General features: G+C 53.6%; 1 long non-coding RNA gene across 1 annotated transcript; it reads left to right on the forward strand.

The window, feature by feature from the left end:
- The first annotated feature begins 2,632 nt into the window (after positions 1 to 2,632).
- LOC130541412 (uncharacterized) lies at positions 2,633 to 5,370 on the forward strand. Its single transcript, XR_008955465.2, has 3 exons — positions 2,633 to 2,726; positions 2,826 to 3,063; positions 3,392 to 5,370. It is a non-coding gene; the product is annotated as an uncharacterized LOC130541412 (long non-coding RNA).
- The last annotated feature ends 5,509 nt before the right edge of the window (positions 5,371 to 10,879 follow it).

A 10,879-nucleotide genomic window follows, 5' to 3' on the forward strand; every position in this document is an offset into this window, starting at 1 on the left:
CTCACATTTTGAACCATGCGAGTTTCTCCCTCTGGTGACTCACAAGGTCCCTGCCGGCACCTCCAGGCTTTGTGCTCACAGATCCTGAGACTTCACAGGGAAAAGAGGACAAAAGTGGTTTCCTGGTCCCTTAAAGAGCCAATGGGATTTTCTGAGAAGAACCTTTCTTTGTTTTCCTTCTCACTCAAGAGAGAGGGTTCACAGCCTGCTCTCCCCTCCCTCCCGCCTCCCATAATTGCTTCCCTCCCTTCTTCTTCCATCCTGAGTATTTGTCATTCTCTGCTTGTGGCAAATTGCTTTTCACCTTTGAAAACCAAGAATGGTTGCTACCCAAGACAGCCTGGAAGTTTTTTGCAAGCAGGGAGGTGTTTAGCAATAGAAGACACTGTTGATGACTCTCCCCAGTTGTGGCATCACTGAAATTCGATTTACTAAGAATTTATGGACAGCCTATGAGATGGGTACTGTGGGGGATAGCCTGGTGATGCAGAGGTGGGTCTTGCCTCTTAGGGACTCTCAGGCCAGTAAGAAAGCGATCATTTTTACTCAAGAGATGTTTTATTAAGTGCTTGCTAAAGGCCAAATACTGGTAGGCCTACAGTGAATGAGGACTCGCCTTGCCCTCAAGGAGTTCATTGTCATGTGAAGAAGGAGAAATTACTGACAATTTCAAACTTCAGTTTTACATTCTGTGAAGGGAGACATGCAGATGAAAGGAGAGAGTGGCAGGGAGCTAAGGGAGCAGACGGGAAGTTCAGCTGCACGGAGAGGTGGGAGCTAGGCAGGACGAGGGGGGTTGGTCATTAGTGGGAAGGGGCATCAGGCAGAGAAACGCCAGACTCCTATTACATCTTCCACTGTGTGGGGCAGAGGTGGGAATGAGCTTGCTTGGTCCAAGGACTGAAAGGAGATTTGTGTGGCTGGAGAGGAGGGAGGAAGTGGACAGCATGAGCCAAGCCAAGGCTGCAGAGGCTGGCAAGGGAAACACGGAGGCCAGGAGGCCAGGAGAAGGTTTGCAGAATGGTTAGTGTTCAATCGCAACAAAAAGCCAAGGGGGCGGTGAAAGACAAGGCTGAAATATCTGTTAGGCCCAAGATCACCCTAGCAAGGGGAGTCCAGGGACCCTGGGGCTGAAGGGGGAAGGCTGTCGGTGCGGACCCCAGTCTAGAGGCTGTTGCAGAATAAGTGATAAATGACAAGGGCCACAGCAGAGTGGCAGGGGTGGGGTGGGGATAGCGTGGGGGTAGTGTGGGGGTGGGGGTGGGATGGGGGTGGGGTGGGGGTAGGGTGGGGGGGTGGGGTGGGGGTGGGGTGGGGTGGAGGTGGGGTGGGGGTGGGGTGGGGGTAGGGTGGGGGTGGGATGGGGGTAGGGTGGGGGGGTGGGGTGGGGGTGGGGGGGTGGGGTGGGGGTGGGTTGGGGTGGGGTGGGGGTGGGATGGGGGTGGGATGGGGTGGGGGTGGGATGGGGTGGGGTGGGGTGGGGGTGGGATGGGGTGGGGTGGGGGTGGGGTGGGGGTGGGGTGGGGTGGGGGTGGGGTGGGGGTGGGATGGGGGTGGGATGGGGGTGGGGTGGGGGTGGTGGGGTGGGGGTGGGGTGGGGGTGCAATGGTGGGATGGGGGTGGGGTGGGGGTGGGATGGGGGTGGGGTGGGGTGGGGGTGGGGTGGGGTGGGGGTGGGGTGGGGTGGGGTGAGGTGTCATTGGCAACTACAATAATAGTAACACCATGGTCTTTCCGCTTCCCCCTTCCACCACATGAAGCCCCCGTTTCAAATGCCCTCTCAGACCCCTCCCCAGGTCTTCCCGACTCCCCTCCTCTTTCCGCTCCCCACTGGAGATGCTGCCAGGAAAACAGAGGTCCTGGAGAATACGTTCACTCGGCTACAGGGAGAGGAGGAGGCTGAGAAGCCGGAACAACCAGCTCATCCTGAAAGCAGAGGCCCATGAGGCCCCTTTGTGACCCAAAAGATTCCCACCCTGAATGAGTCTGAGCACACACACGTGTGACCACACACACACACTCATTCACTCACTCACAGCCCAGAACTTGCCCCTTATTATTTTACCTGAAATTTCAGCATCTGGAAATTAACTGGAATAAGAAAATCCTTTCCAATAAATGCCCATCCTGACTCATGCCTTAGAAAGGAATGGTCTGGCTGGGCGTGGTGGCTCACGCCTGTAATCCCAGCACTTTGAGAGGCTGAGGTGGGCAGATCACTTGAGGTCGGGAGATAGAGACCAGCCTGGCCAACATGGTGAAACCCCATCTCTACTAAAAATACAACAACAAAAAAATAGCTGGGTGTGGTGGCAGCTGCCTGTGATCCCAGCTACTCTGGGGGCTGAGGCAGGAGAATTCCTTGAACCTGGGAGGCAGAGGTTGCAGTGAGCCGAGATCCTGCCATTGCACTCCAGCCTGGGTGACAGAGTGAGACTCTGTCTCAAAAAGAAGAGAAGAGAAGAGAAGAGAAAAGAAAAGGGAGGGAAGGGAGGGAAAGGAGGAGACCCTTGGGAACGGGGAAGTGGAGAAGCCAGGCCCCAAGGTCCTCTGGCATGATCATGAAATATCTTTTTTCTTTGAGAAATGCAGCCCCTGGCTCCAATCAGCTAATTTTCAAACTTTTGATCCATTGATCCATTGGGCAGTCTGGGCTTGCTTGGTTCAGTGACAGACAGCAGAGGGTGAGAGAAATGGCACAGGGCTGAGAGCCTTGAAGTCACTGGGTGAGTCCCTTCCCCTTGCCAGGCCTCAGTTTCCCAGTCTGTAAAACAAGGGGGTTGGAGGGGCTGACTCTAGGGCTGACTCCGACCTTTTCTCTCCAGGCATAGGTGAACGGTGTGACCACACCAGGCCAGGGAAGAAACACGTGCCCAGCCTGCCATCTGCCCTCCTGTCTTGGAGCCAGGTCTTTCCACCAGCTTCCTTCATCTTTTAACACTTGGTGAAAAGGAATGACACGTCAGTCAAAGCCACTGGCCGGTGCTCATGGAGCATCTGGCAGGAGGAAGCCCCTTCCTGGCTGGCCTCCCATTCATCAGTCAGCGCCGCAGGCTGGGCCAGGTAAGGTTTCAGTGGCTGCTGATGGCGGCTGCCCGGCAAGGGTTCTGGCCAAGTCCGCCCCCTCGTTCCTTTCTAACTGGGCTTTGGGAAGCTTTCAGGACTTCCCAACTCGGCAGCATGCCCACTGCCACAGTCCCCACCCACCCTGCAACATGAGGAAGGCACAGAAGCCCAAGCCAGGCAGAGCAGTGCTCCCTGCATCACCCACAGGCAGCCCGGGGAGCGCGGGCCTCCCGAGAGCCAGCCCAGGCCTGGATGGCCCACTGGGGAGGGCAAGGAGGGGAAGAGGGGAAGGGAGGCTGTGCCAAGGGCTGTGCCTGTGTTTCAGGGACAGCTATGGAACCTGAGCTGGGAGGCAGCTGTGAAAGGCAAGAAACAAGGAAAGGGCACAGAAGTCACCCGGTCGGTGAGCCAGCTCGGAGGCAGGCAGAGAAAGCAAGAGAAGGGGCCTCTCCTGCCGCCATCCTAACCTCCCAGGTCCTCCCCAAAGGCTCCGAGCCCTTCCCCAGACACTCCCCAGTCTCCTCCCTGTCCCCACCACCATCCCTCTGGCCCTGATTTACAGCTGGGCAGTCACGGGACAGATTCTGGTTAAGCCTCAGAAACATACACCCAGCAAGGGGTTTGGATTTTCTCCTTCCTACCCTCCCTCGAGACTCTTCCGTGGAGGAGGAAGAGAAGCAGATCCAGCCTGGAGAAGCCAGGCCCCGAGGCCCTCTGGCACCCTGACTGCAGCACCCTGGTCTAACATGCAGTAGGAGAAATGAGGTCTGGAAGGGTGAACAGGCAGCTGGCCCCCCATGAGGCCTTGGCCTCCGGCCCTGGCTGGGTTGGCAACAGCTCTTCTTGGCTCAGACAGGCTCCCTTGGAAACAAACCTCTGTTACTCACTTCTTTCCTCTAGTTGGCTGACAAGGGAGCCGAAGCTGTTGGCTCAAATCTTTTTTTTTCTTTTTAACCTCTCCTCCATTTTTTTTTCTGCTGCTAAAAAATTTGTTTTGCAAGATATAGTATAAGGCTCTTTTACTTCTTGAAGTTTCTTTAAGAAAATAATGGTGCTTACAAGAAAATTGTGATAACTCGCGGCGTTTGCACAGGACTCTGCTGTGTGTAAAATGCTTTCCTGGGTCTTTGCAACAGCCCCAAGCTGCAGACAAGGCAGGTCGGCATCCTGTGAAATCTCAGGGGGACTCTGAGGCTCAGAGAGGAGAAGAAGCTTCCCAGGTCACACCGCTGGCAGGGTGAGGACCCAGGGACCTAGATTCTGCCAAAGAAGATCTTGAGCAAGTTTCTGTGTGGCCGCTCTTGGCCCCAGCAGCACAGCAGGGAAGAAAGGCCATCCTCCCACAGCCAATCCCCCTTTATCCCCTGGGCAACCTCAGAGAAGGGGAAATCGGTGGCACATGGATGTAACTAGAGTTGAGGAACACTAGGGAATGAACTCCTTCTTAGGCCCCACAGGGACAAAAATGGATCCCCTTGTCCCCGCCAACAGGGAAGCGGAATGCCTCGGGCTACACTACTTCTTGAGTAGCTACTGTGCATTCAGGCAGTCTGCAAACATTACCTCCTTTTCTTTTTTTTTTTTTTAAGACAGAGTCTCATTCTGTCACCCAGGCTGAAGTGCAGTGGCACGATCTCCGCTCACTGCCACCTCTGTCTCCCAGGTTCAGGCGACTCTCCTGCCTCAGCCTCCAGAATAGCTGGGAATACAGGTGTGCACTACCACGCCCAGCTAATTTTTATATTTTTAGTAGAGGAGGGGTTTTGCCATGTTGGTCAGGCTGGTCTCGAACTTGTGACCTGGTGATCACAAAGTGCTGGGATTATAGGCATGAGCCACCACGCCTAGCCAAACATTACCTCCTTTTAAACATGACAGCAAACTTCACAGTGGACATTATTCCCCTTTTATAAAATAAGTGAAACCCAGAAACACGAAGTCATTGCCAAGGCAACACACGGGGATATGTGGAGCCATATTCAAACTCAGGTCTTTTTGACTCCAAAGCCTACGCTATTTCCACTGCCCCTGGGTTGCCACTCCCTGAAACCACCTGGCCCACCGTGCACAGTCTCCCCTGTGGAGGGAGAAGGCACAGACCACAGAGTGAACGTAGGCAGACAGCTCCACGTGGCCTTGAGCAAATCTCGTCCTGGACCCTCAGATAGACTCATGCCCAACACGGGGCTGGGCTCATCGCTTGAGCTCGAGGGTCCTTCTGATGTTTGGCCATCCTTTAAGTCTAACAATCCTGGGCCAAATAGTAATAAAACATTCTATTCAGCTCCAAAAATCCTTCTTTGATTCCTTTCCATGCCCCGCACACAGAGCTGGGAGTCCAGAGCAAACGTAAGCCACACTTCGTTCTTGTCCTCACTGGGCTCCCAACAAAAGGTGATGGACCATGAGAATGACATATGGGCTTCTTCTGACCTCCCATTGCTGTCGGTGAGAATGGGTCATGGAAAGATGGGGAGGTCACAGCCATGACAGCTCAGAGGGCTAGATGCGGGGACTCACCAACCTCCTCTCTCTAGGAAGGGGCAGGGGATCCAGGATCCCCACTCTCCCGCCTAGTCTAGAAGCCCCTCATAGAGAGGGGCATAATTAACCGAAGGAGTTCCCTCCCAGCCGCCTGTCTACACTGGGGCATGGGCTTCAACATACAGGACTATTCTAGGGGCTGGGCTGGGTGTTACACAGACAGTCACACCTCTAAGGCCAAAAGGGAGGTGACAGATGTGAGGAACCCACATGTTGAAGGAGAAGGACCCTCTGGGTAACCTCAATTTCATGCCTGTTCCCAGAGTACCTACTCTGTGCCATTCCTTGTGGCAGGGCCAGGAGAGAAAGACTTCAGAAGTGGAAGTCCCAGCCTTCGAGGGGCTCCCAGGCCACTGTGACAGGTGGACTGTCTCTGGTACAAGGAGAAGTCAAGGGGGCAAGAGCAGGGGAGACAAGGTGCCATTGGGCATGGTGGGGAGCAATCGATTCTGCTTGGGGGGCCAGGGAAGGCCACATGGAGATGCCACTGAGAGGGACTTAGAGGGTGGAGGGACTCTGGCAAATGGAGTTGGAAGGAGAAAGGCAGGGACAGTTCTACAGAAAGAGCAACAGAAAGTGCAGTCCAAAACCCAGCTCAGCCACACTGCAGCCCTGGGCTCACTCAGCTTCTCTGAAGCTATTTCCCCATCTTCAGAATGGAGAAAATAATTCTCTAATCCTGGGAAACACCTTCCTGTGCACGCTCCCCTCACGCCTGCCTTCAAGGACTGCACTCTCTGTCTTCTCAGCTACTCTTCCCCCAAACATACCCTTTGGGAAACTAGAAATTTACAGAAGAGATATAAAACATAGAACACAAATGGTGGGACAACCCTTACTGTCAATCAATCAGTATATCCAGACATTTTACCAATAGGGAAACTGAGGCCTAGAGATATTGCTTGACCTGCCCAGGGTCAGGGACCAGAAGGACTAGAAGCTTCTTTTCTATTGCAGCCCTAACCACGTTTGTGAGGGTAACACCTTTGGATCATCTTTCTTTTGAGGGGAAAAGGTCAGCCTTTTCTGTCCACTCCATACCCTGGCTCCTCTCTCCCATTCACGGCAACTTTTTGCATCCACCCTGTTCCACTGGCCATTGCTGTCATGTGTCTGGGTCAGGATTTATGGGCTCATTCCTCAGCTATGGAAGTCAGTATCAAATGAATAGAATAGCTCCTGCCCCTGAACCAAAGGCCCCAGAATCTGAGGAGGCTTCAGCCTGTCTCACTCATGGGGCCCGAGGGCAGAGGTGAAGGAGATGAGGGTCTCAGTTCCTCTGCCCAAGGCAGCCTCCTCCCTGGGGTGCCTGTATGGAGGACTGACAGGTTAGGGCTTGCCAAGAGAGCCAAGGAATCTCGGTGACTGGCAGGAGAGGAGATGGGCCCATGACAAGGTGCATCAAGGACAGGTCATCCTGGGCTGTGAACAACAATTGCTCTCTTGACTAACATCCCTTAAGACCCAAAATTTGAGTGGTAGAAGTCACCAGATGACACCCAGAAGGGCATTTCCAGGCTGAGGCTGTGTCTGCCCGTCATACAGGGAAGAACAGCTGTCAGGGTTGGGGGCTGCAGCCTGTGTCTCTCTGTGGCTTTGCTTAGACTCCTATTACATCTTCCACTGTGCATCCACCCCTGGATTCTCTAAGGGTTGGGGCTGTTTCTCAGGGGGCAGGTAGTTAGGGGAACTGCTTTGGGGAGAATGTAGGCATCCCAGGCCTCAAAGCAAAGCTACAAAGCCAGGAGCTAGCTGCAGCTTGGCTGCTACCACCTCGCTCGGAGGGCACTGGGAGTGGGAGCGTGAGTGCGCACAGAGGTCAGCAGACATGCCTGCAGCCCATGGCACTCTAAGCCCCTCCAACCTGCCTCTCTATGTTGGATTGACTGATGCTTCAGCCTTGTTGGTTTTCCCAGGACTCTGGGACTGGAGCCCTGTTTTGGTCTCCGCTCACAAGGGGACTGGATCATGCCACAACACTGTAGGTCCAGTCACCCTGGGAGGAGAGGAGGTCATGTCCAGGGTGGGATCTTGGTGGCACTGAGGGACCTCTATCTGCAGCAAATAACACAAAGCCTCAGACTGGAAAGGACTTCCCGGGCCATCTATCCAGAACTCCTCATCCTATGGAACCGCCCTACGGACCACTCTGAGGTCCAGGATGGGGTCCTGCCCCCCACGACCGAGCAGTGAGGGATAGTTTGGAAACCCCGGGTGAGTCAGGAAGGGTTTCCTCTATTTGGGAGGAAACACTGACTTGGAAGCCCTGGGGAACTGGCCCCCACGATAGGGCGGGCGGATGCAAGAGAGGACTCTGCGAGGCCCACCCACCAGGCGCCTCCTCCAAAGCCCACCCATGGTATGGACCACCCCCCCACACCCATGTGATCCATCCTACATGCACAGTACACATAAAACCAACTCTTAGAGGCCAATCGGAAATTCTTAGCCCTCATTTTGGCCAATAATTGCCAGTGCCTCCCTCAGAAACCATTGCCCGGGCTTCCAGGGAAGCTGAGCAGACCAATGAGAATGACGTCCTGGCTTTTTCTGATCTGCTGTTGCCGTAGGTGAAAAGAGATCGTGGGAAGAGAAGGAGGCAGGTGGCCAGGAGAAAATGGAGGTGAAGGCAAGGTCAGTCCATCTGAGGACTTAGGCTCAGAGAATCGAGGTTGCTCTTGACAGTCTCTCCAAGATTTTCTAAAACACCAGGCCAATCAAGACGTTTTTCAAAGCTCCAAGTTGTAAACAAGGGGCAACAGCAGAGCCGTCATTCTCCCATTGTAGTAGGTACCAGCATTACCCGGGGAGGTTGTAAAAATGCAGATTCCCAGCCCCTTCTCCAGATTCAGAAGGACTGGGTGAGGGCCCGGCACCCGCATTCTAACAAGCCCTCTGCTTCTGTGATTCAGGCAGGGTGGGAGAGACCAGAGGAAGACACGCTAAGAACCAGGGTGGCCTGAGTCACCAGGGAAGTTAAATTGTCACAAGCAGTGACATCTCGGGCCCCGCATCAACAACGAGGCTGTGCAGCCTCCAGGGCTCAGAGGAGCACAGGAGTGTGCCTCCTGCCTCTGCAGCATGAGGATCCGGGGACAAGCCCAACATGGAGCTGAGGGAGTGTCAAGATGCTACGCCTGAGCATGCAGCTGTGCTCCAACGAGTGAGCCAGGCAAGAAGGCTTGGGTGGGAGAGGAGCTGGGGCAGAGCCAAGGGATCAGAGAAGCAGGAATGGACAGCAGCACGGGATGGAGTGAACAGGAGGGTGGTCTGGGAGAGCCAGACACAGTGGGCTCTGAGCTCCCAGCTGCACAGGGCCTGCCCGGGGCACAACAGAACACTTGCTGAGGGAGGAAGGCAAACACTACGGAGTCTGCACAGGCCATTACAGCTGTGCAAAGAACACTCACAAAGAGAGCTTGGAGAGATGTAAATAGCTACATTTCGTGATCATCGGGTTCCTTTTTTCCATAAACTTTGCTTAAGTTCATAATAAAAAAAATAAACACAGGCAAATTACACTTACTTCACCCAGTCATTTCTGGGTGGTAAGTTCTGTATTAAATTCAGAATTCATACGCGTGGGTTGAACTTCCCATATCAGCCAAAAAGCGAGCCCTGGGGAGAAGGGCAGATGTGGAGGTTGTTATACTCTCAAACAGCCCCTTAAATGGCCCTCTGTCCCCACCAATTCTCTGTCATCACTGCGTCCCCTGCTATGTCCATCCCGCTCATACCAGAAAAATCTGCGCTCACAAGCAGGCAGAGGTTTGCCAAATTCAATTCTTCTGGTTTATTTGTGGGAAATGGGAGTGAGAGGAAGTCTGATGTAGTGGAAAGAGCACTAGACAAGAAGTCAAAATATTTGAGTTAATTTCAAGCACTCACTTGTCCTTTGTGAAATTGGGAAGTGACTTTCCCCAGCAGGCCCTCGCTTCTCCCAACTGCATAGTACAGGAGGGCATGAGTGATCTGTTGCTGCATCACGATGGCCCCCAAATGCGGCAGCTTAAAGCGACAAACATCTATCATCTCACAGTTTCTTGGGGTTAGGAATCTGGGAGTGGCTGAGTTGGGTGGTTCTGGCACAAGATCTCTTATGAGGTTGCAGTCAAGATGTGCTCTGGGGCCACAGTCAGCCCGAGGTTACAGTGGGGGAAGATCAGCTTCCAGGATCACACGCATGGCTGTTGGCAGACTCAGAAGATCCATTTCCAAGCTCATGCATGTGGTTGTTGGCAGGCCTCAGTTTCTTATGACAGAGGCCTCCCCCTAGGTTGCCTCATGACATGGAAACTGGCTTTCCCCAGAGCAAGTGATGAAAGAGACAGAGACAGAGACAGATGGAGAACCCAAGACAGAAGCTACTGCCTTTCCATAATCTAATTTCGGAATTATCCAAGTGACTATTTCCAAGTGGCATCCATCATTTCTGCCATATTCTAGTCTCTAGTGGACTAGTCACCAACTCCAGTCCACACTCAAGAAGAGGATAATTAAGCTCCGCCTCTTGAGGGGTATAGTGTCAATGAATTTGTAGACACATCTTCAGAGCCACCACAAGGAGTTTGATCCAGTGACACTCAAGGTTCCAGGTCTGTGGTTATGACGCCCCGATCCCTGCTACATTAGGCATGGTGAAAAGAAAAGGACCAGAGGTGTCTGCTGCACTTCGTCTAGGTGGGCTGTGTTCTCCTCTCAGTAGAGGGGGCCTGGAGATGAGGGATGGAGATTGAGGAGGTGTGCTTCTCAGATGGATGCACACATCTGGAGGGCTGCCATTCTCCCCAATGATCCCCAAGCCTTAGAGTGACTGCCGAAAGGGTTCTATAAGCACATGGCTGGGGCCTCTGACTTGAGTGCCTCCTGCTGCAGCAAGGAACAAGGTTCCACCCCCTCAGTGGATCTGGGGTCTGGCGGCTGGACATGGAACCCTCCCCAGGGACAAGCCAACCAGAGATGTTCCCAGGCTCCGTCTTTATTCCAAAGGAATAGGGAGGACCAATGCCAGGGCATTAGGGGATGAACCAGGAAGGGTGTAAGCCCAATCCTCTCCTACTGACCAAGGAAAGAAGGGAACAGAAAATCACTTAACATCAGGTTCTCCTAAGAGGTCTTGCAGTGCGAGGTAAATCACCTAAGCTTGGTGTTGGGTACATCTGGGTTTCAGTACGGGCTCTGTCACTACTAGCTATGTCCGCAGCCACTCTAGGCTTGTTTCCTTACCTACAAAATGTGCATAATGAGAGATTTCATATCATAGAGCTGG

The sequence above is a fragment of the Pan paniscus genome, chromosome 2, assembly GCF_029289425.2.
Source record: "Pan paniscus chromosome 2, NHGRI_mPanPan1-v2.0_pri, whole genome shotgun sequence".
NCBI classification, from domain to species: domain Eukaryota; kingdom Metazoa; phylum Chordata; class Mammalia; order Primates; family Hominidae; genus Pan; species Pan paniscus.